Below are 25,932 nucleotides of genomic sequence, written 5' to 3' on the forward strand. Positions count from 1 at the left end.
CTCATGGCCGCAGCTATGCCCGGTGAGGACGACCCACTGCCCGGCAACATTCCCAGGAGCGATCGGAACGGATTCGGGGGACTTGTGTACTGTTTCATATGCGGGAGCGGAGTCACGCCGGGGAAGGAGCTGCGGCTGCAGGTGACTTATCAAAAGGAGAGGCTTCCCTTCTTCCCGTTCCTGCAGAACCAGGAGGCAGCCCCGGGTGCGTGTGGGGTGAGCCCGGACGGGTACGCGCTGGTGTGCGCGGTGTGCCACAGCTTCCTGTCGGAGCAGTGGAACTCCTGCGAGCGCAGCAGGACCCCCCTGGAGAAGCGCATGTACTGGCTGAAGCGACCCTACCAGTGCGACTCCCGGCGGGTCCCGCAGGAGTGGAACCTGTCCTACGACCTGGAGCGCAGGAGCGGGGGGGGCGGCGCAGACTCGGACTTCTCGGATTTCTCTGACAACGAGAACATGTCCGAGCAGGAGCTGGACGCGGCGGAGCGGGCCGGCGTGGGCAAGTGCCCCCCCCCGAGGGCATCCGGCAAGTCGCCGAGGGACGGTGGCAGGAAAAACAACGTCATCAGTGTGAAGAGCAGCCCGGACTCGCAGCGGGGGGTCCGCTACCCGGTGGGGGGCTGCGGGGTGCAGAGGTCGCCCAAAGCGGAGAGCGGGGTCCCGGTGAGGCGCGGCACGAAGATGATGCACAACGTCTGTCAGGCGTCAGAACCCGTGGCCAAGCCCCAGGAGAGGTTCCCCCTGCGGAGCTACGAGCCCCCCCTGCCCGGCCCACCTGTGCAGGACCACGGGGTCATCATGCGCAACAGGCGCTGGCTGGAAGAGCCGCGTCACATCCAGCGGGGATCCAGACATCTGCTGCAGCATCACCCCCCCGCCGCTGTCACCACCAGGGCTGCTCCCGGGGGGAACCACTCTGACAACTCCGACGAAGACGAGATTAACATAACGAGCGATGACGACAGGGACATGTACGGCAGCCGAGCAGGCCCATCGATCCAGCTGAGACCTGCCAGAGACCTGTCAGCCAGGAGGAGCGCCCAGGAGCCAGCAGCCGAGGAGTCCCGGCCGGAGGAGTGTGTGTGTTACGTCTGTGGCACTGGGCTCAAACACGACGACTGCTTCAAAGTCAGTGTTCAGAAGCAGGAGAGGGCCCAGGGCGAGCCCTTCTTCCCCTTCCTGTGGCTGCACTCCCCTCCACGGGGGGCCGTGCCCATCAGTTTGGCAGGTACCACCCTGGTGTGTGGAAACTGCCACACCTCCCTCATGCAGCAGTGGCAGAGCTTCCAGCTGGCAGATGTGCCTGTGCTCCAGCGCCTCTATGTAGTCCCCCTCAACCAGACCACCAGTGCTGTCCGTCCCCCCCAGCCCACTCCCCAGGAGGGAAAGCCCCAAGAGCCCATGCAGTGCATACCTAAACCCAAGGCTTCCCACGAGGCCTGTTACCTCTGTGGTCAGGAGTGTGGGGGAGACATGAGAGTAGCACATGCACAGGCAGGTGTGGGCAAATCCCGCGGTGTGATGTATTTCCCTTTCATCAATATGTTGCCTTGCCCACCGAACGCCCAGGGGCTGAGTCACGGCTGGGTGCACTGCTGCCCCCAGTGCCATTTGATCCTGGAGGAGATCTGGGGAGCGTATCGACTCAGCCTCAGTGAAGAGCTAATCACTTCTGTCAGCTCCTTCCTGGTCAGGTACCACACTGCCATGGCCATTGAGGGCTGTGAACCGGCCCATTCCCAGAGAGGCTTGGCTTCTCGCTCCGGCGGCTCCATGTCGGTGTGTTACCTGTGTGGAGCCGAGTTGTTTGCAGGTGGAGAGTACCAGCTTCACGTCAACCCACCTGGGCGTTGTGGGGAGAGAGAGCCGTTCTTCCCCTTTCTCACCGTCCACCCTCCGGCTCCGCGTGCCAAGCCAGCCGACGCTACAGGCCTGGTGTCGGCTTGTAACCTCTGCTATCATGACCTGTGTGCCCAGTGGGCCCTGCACGAGAACAGGGGCCAGGGACCCTCCACCCCGTCTACCTCTAGCTTGCCCAGTGGCAACCCCCAGCTGCCCAGCTCTCCATGGGCCCGACAGTACAACTGTGAGGCGTTTGTGTGTTTCTTCTGCAGGCAGGAGCAGCGCAGGCAAGGTAGGCTGTGTGCCGTCACTATGGCCAGGCTACCTGTGTTCCTGTATGCCCCTCGCAGCGCACGCACACTCCTGGTGGATGATGGAAAGAGGCTGGTGATTGGCGCATGTGTGGAATGTAAGGCCATGGTGCAGGCGGGACAGAGGATGCAGCAGGACAGGGATCGACATGGACACGGATCATCAGACGAGGAGAGGAGGGAACCGGAATCGGCCTCGCCACGATCGAGACACAAGGTAAGACCAAAGCACACTGCCTGTTGACACGGCAGCACGGCCATATTCTTCTGTTTTTCCTAACGCTTTTAAATTTCACTCGATGAATTCTCGGGCCTTGTTAAAATGACAGTCATCTGTCATCTATTAATTCCCCCTGCATTCCCACAGGGCAGTGCAGAGTGTGTTTGCCCCAATACGACCTCTGAGTCACACAGAGCAGAGGGATGAGTTTGATGTCTTTGGGGGGGGGGGCAGCTTGGATGAACAATGATGAGACAAACATTTTCATCAGAACTTACTTCTATAAACACCAGAGGAAAAATATGGGGATCTGAAGGCCAAAGCCGGCCTTGTGTTTGCTCTGTGCATGTGTGTGTGTGAGTGTGTTTATTTTAACCAGCATGACTGAGTGTGTCTCGGCCAGCACTGTAGTTTGTTTTAGTTTGAGCATGTTGAAGATCTTTAGGAGTATTTCCAGGGAAGTTAGTAGGTCTCTTCCATATTTCCTCTGCTAATGACAAAACACAGATGCATAAACAACAGATGATGACATCAATCCTCCCCACATATGCCAGCACCATCACTACCAATCATTTAAATAGCCTATAGGAATTTAAACCGACTGTCTAAAGTTTAAGTGTCTCTGTGCTGAGCAATTATCTTCATGTTATAGCCATATCAAATCACACCTTTCTATTGAACCGTCAAGTGACACCAGAGTAGCATACAACTAAAGATGAGGTGTAAAAGAACATAAAACAAGGTCACACCTGCAGAAGCTGCAGTGCTACTGCTGAAGAAGTTACTGTTGTTTCAAAAAGTTCCAGGTAGAAAAACATTGATTTTCAGTTGATTGAATATCGTTGTTTATCAATTATATAATTAAATACTGCAGCTGAAAGGTTCATATTTTAAACAAAGTTGATGAATGACTTTGACATAACTTGAACTATTACCAACACGTGCACAAAATCCCTTCCCTGCTGGTAAAATGTTGACAGCACAACTCTGCTTTCTTTCACTTTAGATGATCAATAGCAGAAGGATGCATGTTGGAGGTGTCGGTTTATGTGGAGGACTAGTGCAAAGCGAACAAGGATGGTGATGTGCTAATGAAGGGCTGAGGAGCATGTAGACAGCCACTTGGCTCTGTGAGCAGCTCTGAGCAGCTCCTTCCTGCAAACCAACAGTGACTGTCCGGCCACGCAGGACATGTGAGGAACATCTGCGGATGTCATTGACACCCAGCATCCTCAATATGTTGGGAACTCTCACCGGAGCTGTCTGAAGCTGTCCACTTCATTTTCTAGCAATCCCTCACAGAAGTGCTTTTGGAGTAACCCTGTCACTCTTACTCTTATGACCTCCACACTTAAGGCTTCATTATTTGTCTGAGCAATAGTATTTGAGCTATTCCGAGTTGAGCACATAGCAATCATACGTGAGGGGCTACTCCTCCTGATATAGAGGATAATTATGGAGCCAGCTCCGCAGCGTGGGTGGAATGAGAGCGGTTGTCGGGGCAGGCAGGGTTTCAGGTGATCGTTTTGGACCGGGGGGGTGTTGCAGGTGGCACAGACAGTTTTGGCCTAAGGGAGCGAGTGACCTCATGGATGAGAAAGTGCCAGTGTGCGTTTCTGTGGGGAAGGGAAGCGAGAGAGCGAGCCTGCGTGGGAACAGGTGCTCCGTCCTCTAGTGTCATGTTATACGGTTGAGAGCGTCTGTCATCGCTGGGGTTTGGGCTGAGGGAGTGCCCATCTGGTTCCCCTCAGCGCTTCATGTGCCTGCTGGAGGAGGCTATACAAAGACTAACAAAGATTAACACATGCTCACGTACAGTATTTCTTTTCTACTCTATTTTATTCTAGTCTAGTCTAGTCTAGCTTTCCACTTTCCCTCACACAGAAAGTGCAGAGCAGGCAGAGTTCCAGTAGTGAATTCATATTCAATATTGGGAATTTGTGTCATTACATTGCTCAATTTGGTGTAAACATGATTAGATATGTATGAGTGGATATCCTGTGGAGTGTGAACACGCTGGACGATGCTGCGCTGCCTTTTTTCCCAAGCTTGGTGAGATATGAAATAGTACATGAAACGAGATCTGCCACAGGACACTCTAGTAGCTGTTTAATGTTAGACACACACTCACACACCCAGACACACACACCCACACCCTGATCGCTGGTTCTCGTGTTCTCTGTTCTGCTGTCGTGTGTTTAATAAGTATGTTGGACGTGACCTTTGACAGGTGTGTAAGTACCACCAGCCGGCGTCTGGGGAGGGGCGGCCGGTCAGCAGATCCTTCACTTGCACTCTCGGGAAAACAGATGTTTACTGATTTGTCCCACGCTCTTATATTGAAATCATGTTAGGAAAGATGATCTCTTCGCGGACTGCTTCATGTGAATATAGGCATTTATATCCCCAGGTATTTTCTTTCACCTTCTTGACCATTGCGAAAAAATTCTTTAAAGAGAATAATTCATGGATCTTGATGAAAACAAATCAAAAATGGTTAGAGGACTTACATTTATGAGTTTGAGCAATCTGGTGCAGATCCAAATAAAAATCCAGATCTAGGGAATATAAATGTGGTTTCATGGGGGACTGCTGGGCATTGGTGGAGATATTTACTCTGAGTGCCATTTTAATTTGCTGTTGTGGTTTCTTTGTTATTTTTATTCCATCCCTCAACTGCACATTGTGAGCTCACCTTCCCTAACAGAAGGTCTCCTGTGCCTTTTTAAATCAGACACAAATTGCACAAAGCCCCCAAAAAAAGTTGACGCTGAAAATTTTGAAAAACAGGAATGAAAAAATGAGGAAGTAATGAGGAAATACTCAAACACTTAGTCCCTGAGTAAACACACGCTGAACGCTGTTCAAACTGATTATATCCACACTGCATAACTTTGTTGTTGAAGGGATTGAAATGGAAGTTTGTACAAAGAAATAAAGGTGTTTAACTGCAATCATTAGTCAAACCCTACAACAATAAATACTACGTACATGTATGTGCAGAACACACAAACACACTAAGCCTCTCTAGCTCATACAAACTCCTACGAATACAAAAGTGTGTAGACTCTGTGTGTATGTGTATCCGCGCATGGAGGTGAATCTATGTATGGTGGTCCGCTGAGTGACGGTTTTGAGTGGATAATTATTGTTGGCCTGAAGGGAGCTGTATGTATGTGTGTATGTTTTGGTGAAAAAGATTGACTGTGTTTTCAGTGCATGGCCCATATGCTGTGAAGGAGGTATTTGCTGTCGCTAGAAAAACATGCCGGCGTCTTGACAGCGTCGCCAAGGAAGATTTATGGCCGAGTGAAAGGAGTGAGGGAAAAATTACACATCCCATCGTGATGCAAAGTTAAAAAACGGAGACAAAGAAATGATCCTGAGTGAATTATTAGAAAGAGAAGAAGGAGCGAAGAGAAGAGCGGGAGGCTGGGAGAAGGTGAGGGGGTTAATGGGATTTAAATTGCAGCCAGAGCAAAACAGGACGTCTCATTCTCATCAATTCATCATACAGGAGAGCCTTTTTACCCAGAAAAGGGGATTCTATTAAAAATGCGTTGATTTGAGGCATGTGAGGTGGCGTGCTCATACCATATGGAGGGAGCTGTCTGTGTGCGTGCCTGTGCGTATGAGTGTGTTAAGTCAAAGCCATTCACATTGCGTGTTTCCTGCAAAGTTCCTGCAGCTGTGCTCCTCTCCTTGTCTTAGTAGAGAGGTCGGACGGACAGCCTTGCGTTTCACGGGGAATCCTCTGATATCTGAGGGGCTTACTTTCAAAGCTGCTGACGGTGGGTTTTGATTTAGCACTCTTAGCTTTAATCACCCCCTCCCCATTAGCATCCCTCTGTGTTCCATTCTCGCCCATATCTGAGTGGAGCGATCAGATCCGGTGTGGAGGAGACGAGATGGAGGTGTTCTAGTGTTTCAGTCTTTGTTTCCCCTTTTAGGTCTCAGCCCTGTAGCCACTTTCCTATAGGCTGTACAAACTTCCCTCAAACTACTTTGAAGGACACCAACGACCCTGACCTGTCCCTTTGTCTGCTGTTGTATCTCTGGACTTCTGTTGGCATACGGTACACACGGTGCAGACAGAATGCTAACCTTCAATCAGAAGAGACTTGTTTAGCTCTTTTACACCAAAATTAGCAGGTATACACAGGTTTTCCAATCCAGGTAAACCTGCGATTAACTCCTTTCTCTTTACCAGTATAGAGGAGTTTGCCTCTCTGTTGATTGCACCTAAATCTGAGGCGCTCTCTCATCTCACGGTCTGCCGAAATTAGTGTGTTTACCAGGCTGTCTCATTGCCATCATTGCCGATTGGAGCTGAGCGATTTGGAGTGAATGGCAATTGTATCCATTCCTATTGCAGACAAAAGCCAGATTTTGAGTGTTTTCCTTTTTTTTTGGACCCGTGGAAAAGGGGCTATAGAGAAACAAATGATGCTGAGTAAATTTGAATGAGATTTAATTGATTGTGAACAAAGATATAGATTTTAGCTTGGAAACAGCTCTATGATTGGTGCTGATGAAAAGACAATGAGCTGAGCTGGAAACTGGACCGAAGACTTAGAAGACAGTCTGTCTGACCGAACTTTCGCTTAGCTCCATCTGCCATAGATGCATCGAGAGAACTCAATATAGAACTCCCAGGGAGCGTCTGTTTCTTCCAATGAAAGTTGCTCACACAGTCTAGATTCCACGAAGGTCCTGTCCCTCCCTGCTTGTGTGTTGTGCTGCCTGCTGCACATCAGTCTCACTTTCTGTGAACCTGTCAGTCCTACCTCACCCTGAAGTAATCTCACACCAATAAAAAACATCTTGTTTAAACTCTGGAATAGTTTTACAAATTTTAACGTCATGGTCTAAAAAATCTTAAAGCGAACACTGAGTTTAGTTTTTTCAATTTGATGTGTCCTGTCATCAGATACATCTCTTTTAGTTTGGTAGTAGTCTGAAAGGAAATTAAGGACCTTTTTTTTTTTGTTGCTAGCGTTCGGTGGTTTACCGCTGGGACAAATTGGCAGGGTTGGCTGTGGCAGATCCAGCTCTTGGGTCTAGTATAATAACTGGACCTTAGTTTAAGATGGTGATGATTTATTTGAGTGAAATTTTCTCCCCAGCATATAAACCACAGAGCTCTCTCACTTCCTGCTTTATTTTGTATGTCTCCTTCATGGTGCTGCTTAGCCTATTGACTTTGCATTGGTACAGATTTGGAGACAGGCTCAGTGGAAGCTGCATATCCAGATCTTTTGATATATGATGGTTTGATTTGAGTTCATGTTTTATATTGTAATGCAAAGGCCACAGACGCCAGATTTTTTCTTTTATTTCCACAAATGTGGAAATGTATTGGTTTCTATCAGGATGTGAACTGCATCAGAACAACTTACCAAATTACCTCTGATTGCATTTTTCAAAATCACGTTTAGTTTTTCTATTCACAGTCTGCATTTTTATGTAGTTTACTCTCAGGGCAGGAATTGCAGACACAGACAGTCAGGGAGCAGCGGGTTGGCAGAGCTTGGAAACATTGGCAGTCAGGTGAGAATTCGTTGTGTGAGTTACAATGTAATTGGGAACCTTCAGGAGATTACATCAGCGTTAGAGGTTAGAGGTCCCCATGCAGTTAATTTGTCATTCCGGCGAATAGTGCTGACCCAAAAGGCATAGGTTTTCCCCTCTTGATTGACTTCATCGGTTGGCAGTCCAAATGGTTTAACAAATGCCAAATAGGATCGTAACTGGCTCTTTCATTTTAAGCTTCCCTGGCAGGCGATTGACAAGAGGAAGCAGGGATGTGCCAAAGAGAGAAGGAGAGAGTTATTGAATCAAACGGCATCAGACGTTCCCTCACATCCTGCGTTGGTACAGAGAGGACTGTCAAGTCAGGAAGAGAGTGACCATGTGGTAGGTCACTATAAGAGTGCTACACGGTTGCATTTAGGTTGTTCTGTGAGTACAGGGATTTAATGTCATTGGAGGAAAGAAGTTTCAGTTTTGGGTCCCGTCCAGCCAAGCTGTTTTTTCGCTGCAGAGCCGGAAGCATGCTGACCTTTTGACCCCGCAGAGACGAGCAGAGACGAGCAGAGAGGAGGATATTGATGGGCTCAGCTCTCAGGTGCTCAACCAGCAGAGGTGATATGTCTTATTGGAGAGAAGGGTCCTTTACGTGTCTGCTTAGATGTTGGACCCTAAACATTCTCACTGGCATTATGTGGGCTCCCCTTCCGCCCTTGTGATGTATTATGCACGTGGCAGAAAAGTTGAATCAGGTTGAATGAGGGGGCTGTATTTGTTTTTCAGGCAGAGCTAAAGTTAGTCTGAATGTGGCCTTGATCGCAATGTTACAAGTTTATCTTTGTTGTTTGTGCTGTTTACCAGAAGTTCAAACCCTTCACATCCACGGGCCACCCACACAGGTCTCAGCATTGTGTAGATGTGTACAGTCACATGCTTGATCTCTGGAATGCTCTGTTAGGACAATGTATGATCCACATTATTGTGGTGAGATTGGTGACCTCTGCGACCTCCAGGCACGGATGAGCATTTACCTCACTTTGATAAAAAAATGTATTTTCCCACACTGAACTCTGCATCCCATGGGTATACCTTGACCCTAGTATTACTTTATAAGGGGAAATTATCCATAAGGGCGCCTGTAAAACTATGCCAGGGAGTCGTTCTGGCTGACTGGTTTTCATCTCTCAGTTTTGATATTGCAGACAGTCAGAAGTTTGTGCATTCTGTAGGTTTGTGGGAGAAAAACGGAAGAGGAAGACAATGGGGTCAATGGACGATGTGGGAAGGGGACAGGCCCCTCTAACCATCGAGAAACACTCGACCATGGCGTGAAATGTTTTTGTGGGTGCCAGTGTGGCATCAAGGTATGTGTATTCAATGAGCCAGTAAATTATGGATGGACTTTCAAGCTATAAAGCTCCTGTGAGAAATGAGTCAGTATGTGTGCTGTTGTTCTAAAGTGTTTTTCTTTCTTTGTTCTACTCTATCGTGATATTATTTAGCAGAAAGTCTACACATCTTCCATCGCAAACTAAAAACACATCTCTGCTGACTTAACTTAGTAATGTAATATAATATTTAGCATTGTCATCTTTCTCCGACAGGTTTCTTGATCTTTTTTATATCAATGTCCCCCCCTCAAACCCACTTGTCCCTGCATTTAACATAATGGGACAATCAAAGGCTATAACAGACTCATGCACAATAAATAGAATGGAGTGACATTCTTTGAACCGTACACCATGTACAACTGATTCAGTTTTGAGCAGGATTAGAGCAAATCTACATGCTAGCAGGTGCTATATGACAATATCTTTGAAAAACAAAGAAAGTTCCTACTGTATTTTTCAGTAAAGACCTGAGGCAAGTCCGTATGGATAAATATCCTGAGGTTTGTCATAGACATTTCTAATACTGTACATCTGCTTTGGAGCAAATTCTGCTGTGTTGTTGCACTGGAGGCTGGCATATCATGGCAAGACGCCAATGTGGAGGAATGATGCTGTCATGCTGTATTGCCCCGGAGTCTGGGATTTACAGTAGTAAACTTGGACTGACTGAGGTAATTATAGATTAAACTATAACTATAGTTTAGCCCTCTCTGTCAGTTGCCCTTTGGCTATAACCCACATCCACCCACATATAAATGCATACACTCACACTTACATACACACATACCGAGTGTAACCTTGATCGTCATTTACATGCAGAACAGCTGCAAGCGTGTGTGCGTGTGTGTGTGTGTGTATGTGTGTGTCTGCCAGGTGGTCGGGAGCACTAGCAGGTGTTTGCTCCCTTGCTGGCAAATGCAGCTGGATTGTACCACAGCTGTGTATGTATATATATACATGTGTGTGCGGTTCTGCACCTGGACACAGCTGAGGTGTGTGGTGGCACAGTAGCTAATATTGAAGCTATTTCCTTGCCAGTGATTTACCGTGCAACTTATGCTCTCAGCTGACCAAATTGAAATTAAGCGCCACTCATTCGATTTATCCTCTTAGGTGTTGAATGTTATTCTTTGTTCTTTAACTCTTCCCCTTCATTTCCCATCTGCATTGCTCCTGCAACCCTGGCTTACCCTCTTGTTTGCCCTCTGATACCTCTGCTGGGGTCAAGAGAGGAAAGAGTCTCCAGTCAGGACAACTGGAGGTGTCAGCCGCAGTCAAAATAGCCGTCTGTAGTGGACTAAATATACTTCACACCATTTTGCACAACACTGTGCCCGCCGACTAGCAGCCGGACTCCCTCTTTCACTGTCGGCCAACCAGAGCAGAGATAATAATTAGCGTTACCGGTGATCTTCAAGGAGCTTATTTCGGTTGAAGAAGACATCCCCTCCTTGGTGTCACTGCCTCCTCCCAAGTCCTGGCCCTGACCACCCCCTCTTCACTCCCACCCCCACATATGCCATCCAGCCACCAGGTCTCTCACATACTCAGCTTGTCCTGCCAGCTCCAGGACAGCTGCAAAGAAGGAGACAGTGGGTAAGCTGGAGACTCTGATACCTCAGGAAGAATGCAGAAGCATATTGCACATGTCGTATAATGTGGTCCCTGCACTGTGTGCTGAAAGTAGATCTCGAGGTCGGCTTTACCACACAATGATGGAGTTAGTTGCTGTCATTTAGTGTGTACAAGAATTGTTGGGTATTGCTTGTTTTAAAAGCCGGCTGCAGTTGTCTTCGTGTAAATGGAATAAGAGGATGATGTTTGTCCCATGGTGAAGCCTAAAGCTAGTTTTACACTTTAAGATCCACATGTATGCAAGGGTCTGCTGGGGTCATAGTGACGTACATTTCTTCATCAGAGGATGACTGTGCAGCTCTGTGTGGACGTTCGTGTACCCTTCCATTTGTTGTGTTGGTTCAGACCGTAGACTGTTCATAAAGATGGATGATAGAACTCCACTTCCTCCCATGATACAATAATGAGTTGGTCTTAGCTGTCAATCATGTTTCCACCGCTTTTATACAAGTAGCTTTGAATAACAAATTAGAATCAAACTTGCTAGAAAAAGTAACACTTGAATATATGTCAATGTAAAATTACTAGCTAAAATGACAGAAAACATTTTTAAGAAAAATGCATTTGATGTGCATTTTTTCAGTTTGGCCCATGTCCTTTCCACTCTCATGGAGGAGGCGGGGTTTTAGACCTAAACTGCAGCCAGCCACCAGGTGGCAATCGACTAGAATAGAACAGTATGCCTTTATGGTCATTGCTTAGCTGTAATTGAAACAATGAAATTGAGTGCATCTCCATGAGTGTTACATACGACCAACATAATACAAAATGCAACAGAAGTCTACAGTAAAATAAAAGACAGGAATGAGGAAGAGTAAAACAGTTTAAAAAGTTATCTGAACAGTATATTGCACTGACACCCAGATATTACATAGTATATTTCATAGCACTTTTTTTTAAGAACGTTTTCAGGAGTGTGGAGGTGTGGGCCTTGATGGACCTGTAGTGCTGTCCAGAGGGCAGTGTGGTGATCTAGGTGGGGATGGGTCCTTGTATGTTTGCCCTCTATATACAGCTACAGGTTGCTGGGTATTGGTGATTTTTTTGCACTGATTTGACTCTCATAGAGAGCCTTCTTCTCAGCCATAGAACAGCTGGCAAACCACACCAGGAGGCCGTAGGTGAGTGTGCTCTCCACGTTTGAGGAGCAGTCATGTTGTCCTACTTTTTGTAGGGTCAATGGTGCAGACTCATCTGTGCTGGTAGGGCATTGTCTGTGCTACAAAGGCACCAACTGCGCATGATCCTCTGTAAGCAGACTCCAAGCAGACTAGAAAGTTGTATAATAAGAACAATTACACGTCTGTGGTGTGTGCAGCTCTCCACAGCTGTCCATGTGCAAAGTGTAATTGAGGTCTGGGTTGTGAACCAGTTGCCGTAGCTTTGAGATAATCCAGAGAGGCTTGCAAAACAAAGAAAGGTTAAGACCTAAACGTTGGCCAGGTGGTCGAGACGCCAATAGAGATGCTCTCATGTGTCAAGCCATCAGTTAACACGCACACTCACACCCATAAACATAAACACACAGATATAGTCAGGAGTTAGTGGGACTTAGTGAATAGTTTCCATGGGTGAATGTTTCCCACACTGACATGACCATCCGATGAGTCAGAAATAAACTGTCACAGTTTTTCCATCTGTGTGACAGATAGATACCACAGATACTTCCCGGAGGCCAGTCATTATTTATTTGTTGCTCTCTGCCTGTTATCCCTTTCAACTATGCCATTCGCACTGTTGAAACTTTTATTAATTCAGATTTCATGTGGCTGTTTACCACTGCTGGTTATGTCTACGACTTCAGTGAAAGCATGCCTAAACTAATCCGAGGACGTGAGGCTAGCAGTGTGCTAACAGACGGCCGGACAGCCTGGTCAGTGGCATTTACCACCAGGTCACAGTTAATGTGCCTGACCCAGCCTCAAGGCCTCAGTGATGCAGTGCCACCGAGCAGATTTGTCATGAATCATCTCGGAGCTCCTCAGTGTACAGCTGCACAGTTCCTGACGGCACGTGACAATAACAAAGCGTTATATCAAGATTTACTGTCACGTTTATAGCGACAGGATATGTCTTAACCAGACCCAGAGTATCACATGTAAGGACCTTTTGCCAGGGATGTCATGAGGAGCACAATGAGATGTTAAATTCCAGTGTCTCCCCCTCCGATTATATAATACTTAAGATGTTATTGAAGTCCACGGAGGCCGAGGGGCTCTAGATGTTTTATGTTCCTTTCTCCAGCGGGGGGCTGTAAAAATAGGATTTGGCTCGAGCCAGGTGTCAGAGGTCTTCTCCTCTCTCGCCTCTTTCTCTTTCTTCCCCCCAGCTCCGTCATCTGTCCATCTCTCTCCTTCTCTCCCTTCATCACCTCAGTCCTCCTTTTTTCTTTCTCCGGCCCCCTTTCTCCCCACTTTTCGTCTCTCTCTCTCCCCCCCCACCCCTCCTCTTCATCTCTCCCTGTGGTATTAGTGGGGCCACATGTTGCTGGCCTCTCCTGGTGGTGTGAGCCCCATGGCAGACCCTGGCTCCAGGCTGACGCGTAGCTCGGTGTGTGTGCTTGTGAGTGTTTGTGTGTGTGTGTGTGTGGAAGAGAGGGAGACTGTAATGTATGTCTGTGTGTGTGTGAGTGTGTGTGTGTGTGTGTGTGTGTGTGTGTGTGTGTGTGTGTGTGTGTGTGTGTGTGAGGCCGCTAACGCAGTAACCTGATAGTGGTGCGGCTGAGCTGTACCGAGCGGAGCAGTGCTGTGATTTATCCCGCAGGCTCAGCAGATGGCTGCAACAGGAGTTTGTTTAAGTTTGCTTCAGAGCCGGGCAAGCGGCCAGGAGCATAGAAAGGGCCTGCCAGAAAAATGTTCACTGACTCTGGATGCCTAACCACACTACTCCCCCTCTCCTCTCCCTTCTGCTTTCCCCTAACCCCTCACAGCCCCCTCGGTCCAACACACTCACGTACACACACATGCACGCACACACACAGAAACACACATGCTCACATGCTCTCGCAGACTTTCTGTCGCTACTCTCCTTTTACCCCTCTCTAATTTCTCTCTTTCCTCCCATCTGCTTCACACACATGCTTGCACACAAACACAGGCACACACACACACACAGACACACACACGCACACACACACACACACACACACACACACACACACACACACACACACACACACACACACACACACACACACACACACGCTAGTTTGTGCATGCTTCTCTGTTCTGCTGTTAACATCCTTGAGGCAGACGTGATCTCACACCTCAGGAGGGGGCATTAAAGACTGTCCTTTCTGATGGGGGGGTGTCCTGATCACAACCATATGACCAACGCTTTGCAGCCTCTCAAACCGGAAAAAGCATAAACACTAACAGAAGCACATGCACAACTTTGCAATGTGTCCACATAGCAGATGATTTATGAACTAGAGCCCAGTTGGGTTTTGATGTCCATGCCTCACCTTCCCCTCTCCCGCTCTGACTCAATCTCTTGGTCTGTGCTTGCAAAGGTGATGAAAAGTCCTGTCACATGACCTTAGGTCACCCAGGTGATAAGGCCTGACCTCCCTCTCCACACACCAGCCTTTGTTTTTTTTCTGCCTTATCTCTCTTCCCGGGCTGCTCTTCGTCTTTTCCATTTCTTTTCTGGAAGCACAGTGAGTTCAGCAACCAAATTTTCAAGGTTGTTATTTCGGAACCAGATGAGGCAGACATCAGAGTGAGTGGTTTCTGTGACTGATTGGTGTACAGAGGTTGGGGAACATTTTTTTTATTCTACAGATTTATATCCCGGTACTAAAGCTTGATTCACTGCTTGAACTTGGAATCAGCAATTTTACAAGCTTTTCAGAGTTTTCTTTTACCCAACCACAAAATCCAATGCCTTGTATATTCAGTCATCTTCTCTGTACAACCAGAGTGTTAAGAAATGTTAAATCATATGTATATATATAATTCAAAATTATGAATAATCCAACAAGTGTTTATCTATTTCAAATTTGTGAACCCATTTGTTTGCATGATCTCTCTGTTTTTTTCTGGGTTCTTTGCCTTCCTCCCACAGTTCAAAGACATGCCGATCGGGTTTAGGTGAAGTGGAGACTCTTAATTGACTGAAGGTGTGAATGTGAGTGTTGTTGTTTGTGTCTGTATGTTGTTGAGGATCCCATGTGGAGAATTATTGCAATTTGCCGGCAACCTGTTCACGTTTACCCGCCTCTTGCCCGGTATCAGCTGGGATTGGTTCCAGCTTCGCCGCAACAGAAGACGCTTTATAGATAATTAGGTAGTCAATAAAGTCACTATGGTCTCACAAGCATTTTGATGTGCACATGTGGTGTTTTTCTTTCTTATTGGGTTGACATCTGTAAAATATAATAATTCAAGATCATTTGTAAGGCCTCGTGACAATATGAATATCTGTGTCCAGACCTAGATATTTTATTAATTTTAATATTAAGCTTTATTATCAAGTTGTGCAAAACTTTGGCCAAGGAGAAAAAAGCGTTTGCATGTGTGCTAATAGATGCATGTGCATGTTTCAGTTCTTTGTGTTTATCTACAGCATTGTCACAGTATAAACGATTCTGCACGTGTGTTAGTGTTACCTCCACACACAAACATGTGTTACCAATTTCTTCCATTTCTCATCTTAGTTGATAAAAATATTTTTCAGTAAATGTTTTGATATCTCTTTAATCTTCTCTGTGGAGAATCTCTGCTGCAGTTTCTCTGTTTCATGCTCTGTCTCCGCTCAGTCAGTGATACTGATAGTATTATTATAAAAGAGCGTCAAAAAGGTCACCATTGTGGACTTTAGCTCCAAATCCATACATAAGCTCAGGAAGGAGGGGGCATCCTTGTGTGAGTAATGCACATATGTATGTAGTGCATCTTTGTGTGACTAATTGTGGAGACGGTCGAGGCTTTTGTGTCTTGGCACAGATCCTTATTTCCTCCGAACATAAGTCATTCCTCCTGTCTGTTGTGCCTTTAGGTCAGAGACACACTCCAGTGTTATCTATGTTGTGTAAGCCTGTAGCAGCGTATTTGGGGTATATGTGACTTCCTTAAGGTATCACATTCACACAGAACATAAATCAGTTACTGGGTTTTGTACCTCCACATATTGGTAGTTAGACAGATATGTAGGAGCCAATGAAAGAGGGCAGTTATTCTTTATTTCTGTAGGATATTACATGATAATACTGATATCTAAAACATTTAAGAGTCCAGTCACTCCAGAAAAGTACAGCTGTGTGTATGAATGCAGATAACAAGTATCAGCAAACACACTATACAGATGTCTTAATAGATTAACAAACCTTTGTGGCCTATGATCATACTTTAAGACTGAATAAGTTTATAACAGCTAGTTTGACAGTTTGTTAAATCGCAGCTGTTGTGTTAAAGAGGCAAAAAACTATAGTATACCTCTTTTGTGCTGGTTTCTATAGTAACAAGAGCCAGCTTATCAATTCAAAATGCTGCCACAATCAACAATTATTATTCCTGTGATGTTTGCCCCCCCCCCCCTATTGCAGGCACCTCTTTTTGAAAAGCTCTTCAAACACCAGACACACCACACATCTAACAGATCGGACAATAAGAGGAGAGGGGTGAAGAAGAGAGAATTTTTTATAAGGGCTTCATATCCGCCTGCAGCTCTGCTCCTTGATACCCTCTGAGGAGAGGAAGTGATGGGGTCACAGGTCAGGTAGCTTAGCGGCCGGCTAATGAATATTTATCTGTCAAGGTTCCCCTCAGTTGACACAAATGTGCTTTTGCCAGAATTATTACCTTAAGAGTGCTTGTGTCCACTCAATATGCTTTTTTACATACTCTAGAGTACGGCCATACATTAAATTTAATTAGTTTTCTATTTTAACTATCCTTTCATATCTTATCTGATTCACCAAATACTTAAAAAACATGAAGGTCTTAATGATGTTTAAAAGCCATTTGTTACAGCACAGTGGCTTAACTTAAACCAATTAAATCGATGTAATCGACTATATCCAAATGTCTTTTTCTTTTTTTTAAACCAAGCTATTTAACCATCATTGCATGCAGTTATGAAATCATCAGATAGTAGTTAGAATCAGCAACACTAGCAGTGTTCTACCATGCATGTTTTAAATAATCAAATATTTAAATATTTAAATGACCTTGTGCCATCCCTGAGCTCCAGTCCGAAGAGACTTAAATCCAGTCCAGCTTTAATCACAGAGCACAGTGTGGACTGTGGATCCGTTATTCATAAGTTAAATTATCATTCCCCATGTTCTCACTGCCTCATGTAAATGATAATAAAATGTGTTTGGACCAGGCCAGATGGCCTTCTTTTTTCTCGTCCACCTGATGTGTTGCCTGAGGAGAGCAGTGAGCACAGCAGTTTCTCCACACCAGAGCCCCAGACAGAGCGACGCGGGCTGAGCACTGATCAGACGCTGTTTGACTTCCACTCAATGCAGAACATGTGTCTGTAGTGTTGGACTGATAGCAGGCTCTTGGACGGGCTCCCACTCTGCACAGCTTTCCAGGTGTCAGAGTTGTTCAGCGTGTATGGCGCTTGTGATTGTGTGAGAGCGACTGTGTGAGCTTTCCTGTTTTGTTGTGCACACATGCAAGAGTATATTCTGAGGGCTGGAGCATCTTGAGTGCGAGTGTCTGTCAGTGTTGATCAAAGCCGCCTTTCTCTGTTGTTTTTCTGTATTTGGCTGAGTAGGAGTGCGCTGAGTCTGAGCTGCTTTTATGGAGTGTTGCTGAGTCGGTCAGCGGCTTGCGCCCACGTGGCTGTGGTCCTGTTGGATCTCCATGATGGGCTGTTAAAACTGACTGACAGCTCCGCTTTACAAGCTGCTATACATCAACCCGCAGACCTGTTGCAACCGTGGGAACACAGACACGTTTGTGTTTGAGTATGTGCGCACATATATGTTGTGCAGTAGTGGGGGTCAGCGCGGAGCAGAAACAGGGCCTGTCGGTGAACGATAAGGCCTGCTGACCTCGTGACCTGCGGCTCGCTGCGACGAGGCCATCTCAAATTACAGCTGGCCAAATGTTCCCTGTCTGCTGGCATTAAAGCAGGCGGGTCTAACCTCTGTAACAGAAACCCTTCTCCAGCCCGGTGATGGATGATGGTCTTCTGTCCAACCTTATGTTCAACAAACACAGACAAATGGACAAACACTCCCTCATGGGTACGCAGTGTAGGCCAGGGAATCAGACGGTAACTCATGGTATCATACTATCACAATATTTTGCTCGTGATAACAATGGCATAACACATGTTCTGTCTCAGTTTAGGACAAAATATATCCCAAATTGCCTATTTATTTTTTATTTAAAAAAAAAAAAAAATCAACTATCAATCATATTCTGTATTTAATCTGTCTGCAGGAAAGGTGGCAAACACCACTGCCTAATGTCTAGGCAGTGAATATTGGTGTGAAATATCTCTACCTGTATTGACCTGTAATTCTTCTATAATCCCCAAAAACTGAATAGTTTTGGCCTAAATTTGGCAGCCACGCTGTCATCACACTGTCATCTGGCCCACATGCCACCTGGGTTGATGACACTATGGCGTTCCACTCCTGTTTGCCAGATCTGGGCCACAAGTATGTTGTAGCAATATGACATGTCAACCAAACATGCCGAAGGTGGCCCGATTTTAGTTTTGTGCTATTTGAGCCATATTCACCATTTACCACATGGGCCACTTTCGTCTCACATCCATTTTGCCACAAGAAGGCCAGGGATTGCTTCATCATTGCCTGAAGTGGTCCACATCTGTCTATGATGGAACCTACCCTTAAAGTACATCAGGTAAAGATGACTGTTTAAAAAATCTTTGCGGTGGCTGTCGCCCATCTGGAGAAGCTGGTTTGTTTGCATTTGTAAGTTTTGACTATATTATCCGTCAAAATATCTTTCGGCAATAAGCTGAATGCACGAATTGTTTCCAGGATGAAAATAAATAAATAAAAACCTTGTGTGATGTAACAATCATGCCTTTATTAATATAATGCTCCAAAGAAATTGAATTCATCCAGATTTTTCTTCGTTTCTTCCAACCAATAAGTCACTGACTGTTCTGTGTAAAACCGCAGTGTATGAATAGGAGGGATATGGGTGAGAGTGGAGTTCCTGTGTGTGTGGTATCGCGTGGCTCGGCCCTAAGGTAAATATTTGAGCACTGCAGGCACCATTAGGAGAGGGTCTGTCTTTGATGGGCTGATTTTCGTGTGAAGCCGAGGATGACGTCAAGTTTCCCTCAGAGGACCACGGAGAGACAGCCAGGAAGATGTGTGGGACTGTGTGTGTGTGGGAGTGTGTGTGTGTGTGTAATACTCTGAGTGTATCTGCTGTTAATGTGCATGTGATACCAAGATGTCTTTATTCAGAACAGAATGAGATCAACAGTAGATCACTTGTGTGAGTTTGTTTGTGACGTCCACTCGATCGATCACATTTCAGTGATTACGTATACATGGACACCAATAATCTGACCTTTGACCTTTTTCCGAATTACACCTTATTTAAATTCAATTATATATGTATGTGCCAAATTACAACATACAATTATGTCGAGACACTTCACTGAGTAACCTTTTAATTTTAATTATGATGTTTATATTTGCTGCTGTTTGAATATTCCATTCAATTTCCTCACAGAGCAAAGTCCGACCAACTTCATGTCCTCATCGTACTCCAATAGAATGTTATGCTGCGTTTAAGATGTATACATGTCTAAATAATGCAGAATACACTACATGCTATAATTTGATTATTGCTATTTCTTAATATAACTTTATCAGTGTTTAGTTCAACGGGGTCAGCCCTATGTTCCCACAGCCCTAAGTTCCCACATTTCTAAGGATTTTTTTTTCACTGATAATTTTGAAAATTAGGCCCTATGTTCCCACAGACCTATGTTCCCAGATTTATTTTGAAAAATTAGTCCCGATGTTCCCACAGCCCTATGTTCCCACAGACCTATGTTCCCAGATTTATTTTGAAAAATTAGTCCCGATGTTCCCACAGCCCTATGTTCCCACAGACCTATGTTCCCAGATTTATTTTGAAAAATTAGTCCCGATGTTCCCACAGCCCTATGTTCCCACAGCCCTATGTTCCCAGATTTATTTTGAAAAATTAGTCCCGATGTTCCCACAGCCCTATGTTCCCACAGACCTATGTTCCCAGATTTATTTTGAAAAATTAGTCCCGATGTTCCCACAGCCCTATGTTCCCACAGACCTATGTTCCCAGATTTATTTTGAAAAATTAGTCCCGATGTTCCCACAGCCCTATGTTCCCACAGCCCTATGTTCCCACAGACCTATGTTCCCAGATTTATTTTGAAAAATTAGTCCCGATGTTCCCACAGCCCTATGTTCCCACAGACCTATGTTCCCACAGACCTATGTTCCCAGATTTATTTTGAAAAATGAGTCCCGATGTTCCCACAGCCCTATGTTCCCACATTTCTAGATTTTTTGAAAATTATGGTTAGGATTAGGGTTAGGGTTAGGGTTAGCGGTGTTGAGCTCAAGAGAGTTTAGGGTTAGTGTTCACCAGCTACGGAATGGTGAACCCTTAACTACCAGGCAGGAGTAGAAATGTGGGAACTGTAGGAACATAGGGCCTAATTTTGTAATGAATATTAGCAATGTGGGAACATAGGGCTGTGGGAATATAGGCGGGCTCCCAGTTAAACAGAAAATGCTGTTTACATGAAAGTGTTTTATTAAGAATATTGTTTTCATTAGCTTAATATAATATAATATTAAGATATTGGTGTTTATTTACGTAAATGTGTCCCATGACAGGCATCTAAATGTTTTATACACTGTCATCATCAGACGTGTGCTGTGTCTTTGTGAGGGAAGGTGGCTGCAGTTATTTCTCTCTCCTTTTGCTCTGAATAATATTATTGCACAATTAAGTGTAAATGTGGGACATGTTGGGGATTCTCTTTGACATTCCAGTATTTCTGTATCCCATGAACACAGGAGCTCTGTAGAAAGAACCTCCAACACTCACTCTTGATCTCCCTCTTTTACTTTCATTTAAAATTCCTATTCATTCTTTGCTTCTCTGTCCACCTTTCAGTGGGGGGGAAGCCAATTTTCTCTGGCGCCGATGTCCCTTTTTTATTTTTTCCCTCTGGATGGGTGTCTGATTTATTGGTCCTATGTTTATTTTTCTAACTAAATTTAGTTTTTCATTACTTATGTATTAACACTGAAGGAGGGACCTTTTGTCTTGTTCAGTGGTAAAAGACAGTCAGCGGCACAGCAGGAGGACTTGCTATGAAGTGTGTTTATAGTCGAGTGTGTGTGTGTGTGTGTGCGTGTGTGTGTGTATGTGTGTGTGCGCGTGCACTTGCGTGTGTGCATGTTAGAGTGCAATCCAAGCACAGATGTTCTCAAAGGCCCCAGTTTGTCGGCAGTAGTTCTCGCTTGCAGAAAAAGGGAAGTGTCTAATAAAAGGCGGGTGTATGAGACGGGGGGGTGAGTCATACACAAACACACGCACAGAGAGAGGAGAGCGAGAAAGAGGAGAGGGAGAGGAGAGGGAGAGAGAGTCGGCCTCCCTCGATCTCTCTGAGCTTGTGCGAGCGAGTGAGAGAGCGAGGCAGGAAGCAGGGAGGGAGGCCGTGCCAAGCTGGAGCTGAATTCCTGCCAAGAGTCTACTTGTTTGCTCGTCTGGCTGGAGCCAGAGGCTGACCTTATTAGCTCGGAGGGCAGCCGTCTTATTAAAACACATCTGGCGCTTAGGGAGCCCAAAGAGTCCTCATATTGTCTTCCTGCTCTCGCTCCTGACCTTGCGTTACCTAGCAGGAATGCTGACAAGGGCTTCACGCATCTGTTGAGAGTTTCACCAGGGTCTTTCTCCCCCCCCTTCTCCCCCTCCACCCCCCCTCGCTGTCTCTGCTGGCGCCTGCACGGTAGCTCTGCTGGACCTGTTTTTCTTCCGCCTACCCCCCCACCCCACACCCCCCACCCCTCTTTTTCTTTTTCCACACACCCACCCCCTCAACACCGACACCGCTTTTTTTCGGCGTTGCATCCTGGCACCCCCCACGGCGAGAATTTTTCCCAACCCCTACCGGGTCGCCGCGTCGATACAAATATTCCTGTGTGCGTTTGTTTTATGAGCGGCTGTAACTGGGTCCTGTTTATATAGCTCTTTAGCTGGTTATTTTAAAAGTGTGAATGGTGCCATGTCCCGGAGCTGCTCGCTCGCTGTTCTTTATTGTCTGTTCGGAGATGGGCACTTATAGAGTAGGCACGGTTTCTTACGAGAGAGCAGCTGTGGGTTGGAAAGCAGAGACTCAAGCTGTTACTGTACAGGAACCAGATCCCAGCAGCAGGCGTCACAAAGGACACACTCCCGGGTTCAGTTTGCGTGCTGCGTTCACTTTGCACACAACGTGAAGAAAGACTGTGAACGTGCTGGCCTCGGCTTTGTCAGCTGCTCATTGGGAGAGCTCCGCCTCAGTGATCCTCACAGCGAAGGTTTGGGTGGACCTCTGCTCACTGGCCTGGAAACAACACGATCATTACCAGACTTAACACCTGTAAGTACCTTTAAGCTGCTGCAGATGGAGGTGAAGTGGTCCACCCGACACAACGCCGCTACACTCACTGATTCCTCTCCCCCGGCACCTGCAGCAGTTTAACTCTCCTGTCCAGTATCAAATCCCTTTGACCCGTTCCATTGTGTCAAGTTTGTCTTCTTATCGATCTGGAGCTCGGATGCCGAAACTGTTCCAGCTCAGCGTCCTATGATTTGAGGTCAGATTCCAACTGCCCCCTGACCCCGGCCCCTTAAACACACACCCGACCTCCCAAGAGCCCACCAGGTCACGACCGGTATCACATCCTCAATCCCCGAGCCCCATGCTCCCTCACCCCCCTCTTTCCTCTGCCCTGTGAGATGGGAGAAGAAAAGAGTATGATGTGAAAACGAGTGAGAGAAGGTGAAAGTTGGTTTTCTTTTGTGCTGAGCAGCTGTGGTCAATCGCTTGAGATCCTTTAAAAAGAAGGATATGAGCTACACCCGTTTCCATAATCAGACGCTGCGTGTTTACAGTGACAGAATCACGGCCTGTATATTCTGAGCTGAACATCTGTTCGCTGATGGTTTCTGGACTCGCTCATCTCACTTGCAACATCCCTCTCTCCCTTTCTCTCTCTCTCTCTAAATCCTATGGCTCCACTGGACATCTTGTTTTCTTCTTCGTCCGTCTGGTGGGCTTGTGGATGATGCAGCGTACGTACGGTTTCGCTCAGCCTCCGCACCCGTCAGCTCTGCGCATGTCTTCATTTGTCTCCCGTCTCTCTCTCTCTCGTTCCCAGCGTCACATCCCAGGAAGTGATGTGTCATGTGCAAACCTGCTGATGTTCCCTCTGATGATTAAGAATCCGTCTTTTCGCTCCACCAGATGCCACTATGACTCACTTTTTCACTTGTGCATGTGTGATTTTGTCTGATCTCTGATGCGGAACAGAGCAGACACCGCTGGGGATCTGCATTTAGTTTACACACATACACACAGAAGCGCACACAAACATGCACACACACACACACGCATAGAAACAAGTGAACCTGACTCCTGACACCGAGAAGGGAGTCAATCAAGACAAGCAGATAGATAGAAAGAGCAGCACTGTGTCACTATCAACTTAAGCTGGTAACACGATAAGCACTCTTGACCACGTCTGGCCACCAACACTTTCAACTTGCTTTTTATCTCACACACACACACACACACACATGCTCAAGGCCTCTGGTAAAAGCTTTATTTCATTTGCTTCTTGCCTGTTAGTGAACTTTATTGGCTCCAAATCTTTTTACGCTCATCTTGGCTGCTCTGTTGGTTTAGTGGATGCGTGCAGCCTCACATACATGCACCGTGCACAGCCATGCAGTATAACCCACGAACACGAGAGAATAAGAGAGCGAGAGAGCTAGAGAGAGCTGACCGGACAGCCAGACCCGGCATCCTCTGGGGGAGATTCCTGACATTCCTCCACTTCCCTGCCCACTACAAAGAGAACCGTTCCCCAAGGCACATCACAGCTCTGCCTCGTTACACACACACATGAAGAAATCCCTTCGACTGTAGGCGTCCACAGCGCTCCGAGGGCACTGCCGAAACCTAACGATCCCGTTACTGACGCTGAAACAGCTTATCTAAACACGTTCAGTAACATGGATCAATGCTGTATTCACTGTGAGGTTCGGTGTGTTGGGGGTTGTAGTGTGTGTTTGTGTGTGTGTAATGGGGTGGATTGTAAAGTGGAGGTCTCTTCCTCCCTCCATTGATAGAATAAATAACAGAGCTTCCGTCCCTGCTCTCCGACTCTTCCTGTTGTCCTGGTAGAGGGAGGGAGAGACACGCAACTTCCATACCTGTCCCACTCCATTTCTTTACACTTATTTTCTTTATCTGCACCGGGACTTATGAGATCAAAAAAAGATATGATAAGTAAAACAAGACAACAATAATAATCCCCTCTTTTGTTTATTGATCATCTTTATTTTATTTTTAAGCTGTCATGTATTAAAGGTACATTATTTCAGGCCGTAGTGTTTGTGTAGCTGTTTGGCTTCACAGGACGTGTGTGTGTGTGTGTGTGTGTGTGTGTGTGTGTGTGTGTGTGGTGGCCAGGTCCTCAGCATGGGAACAGCTGTTTGGAGCAGCGCTGGCCACACACACATGGGTCTGATTAGCACTTGGTGACTCCCTCCCTCCCCCCTGCCCTCTCTGCTCACCTCCCTCCCCTCTTTTTCAGCGGGGGCCGCGGCATGCTGGCGGCACCAATAATTTTAATGCCTAGTCTCAGTCTGCCAGGAGCACAGGCATGTGTGTGTGTGCGCACACACACTCCCCCACACACACACAAACGCGCGCACACACATACACACATACACTGCCGCAGAGTCTTGCCAAGAGAGGGAGCACAAAGCTCTCATGCCTTGATCTGCCTCCCCCCCTCCTCTCTCTCTATGCTTTCCCCTGACCTTCTCCTCGCCCTCCCCCTCCTCCTCTTCCTCCCTCCTTCTCCACCACAGATGTTCTACCTTAACAAGTTCAGAGTTGACTTGTGGGGGTCTACATGCCCTGTACTGCTGTACACTAATCCCCTTGTAAATGTTATATATTGCGCTTGTTTCTTTTTTGCTCTCTCCCTCTTTCCCTCTTTCCCTCCATCTATCTATCTGTCTATTTGTCTATCGGTGTGTCTTTCTGTCTGTCTGTCTGTCTTATGGAGCAGATAAGAGAGGAATATGTGTACTAACTCACAGAGGGCAGATAGGTGTGAGAACAGGGGAGACAGATGGGGAAGAGGGATGGAGAGCTAAGACTGAACAAGTTTTTGAAATATGAGAGGAAGAGGTGGGATAAAGAAGGTGGACGATCAGAGGGAAGTGAAGAAAGAAATACAGTGTGAGGGACGAGGAGATCACATGCATGCAAGGGAGAACAAATGAGAAAGAGAGGGAGAGGGAAGAAAAGTGCCCACCATGACTCATCAATCTGGCTCCACTTACCCCGCAGACCCTGAGAGTGTGAGTGTGTGAGTGTGTGTGTGTGAGTGTGTGTGTGTGTGTGTGTGTGTGTGTGTGTGTAGGTCTGTTTGCATGCTCACATTATTAGGACTCATCTTCAAGTCATCATTATGTAAATCATGAAGAAATCCACCCTTTGTAAGGTGGAGACATGTTTTAAATGTAAGGTTGGGTTTAGGTTATGGTCGAGGGTAAAGGTTTAATGTTCGACAAGTAGTAGTTATGATGATGATGATTATTTTAAGTCTCTATAGCAAATTAATGTAAGTCAATGGCATGACTCTCTTTCTTACTCGGTGTGTGTGTGTGTAGATAGAGAAAGTACGTGTGTGTGCAATAGCAAGACCTAGAAATTCACCTTTAAGTAGGTGAACTGAGTGTCAGGCAGCTGCATTGTAAGTCAAACACTATTA

At 46.3% G+C, this 25,932-nt stretch overlaps 1 protein-coding gene across 1 annotated transcript in view; it reads left to right on the forward strand.

Moving 5' to 3' along the window:
- Positions 1 to 2,344: 2,344 nt before the first annotated feature.
- gse1b (Gse1 coiled-coil protein b) overlaps positions 2,345 to 25,932 on the forward strand; it is a 173,272-nt gene continuing 149,684 nt past the window's right edge. Inside the window, exon 1 of the mRNA XM_061068828.1 lies at positions 2,345 to 2,370. The gene's annotated coding sequence lies outside the window, so the exon portion shown is untranslated. The remainder of the gene's footprint in view (positions 2,371 to 25,932) is intronic.

The sequence above is a fragment of the Limanda limanda genome, chromosome 3 (assembly GCF_963576545.1).
Source record: "Limanda limanda chromosome 3, fLimLim1.1, whole genome shotgun sequence".
Lineage (NCBI taxonomy): Eukaryota > Metazoa > Chordata > Actinopteri > Pleuronectiformes > Pleuronectidae > Limanda > Limanda limanda.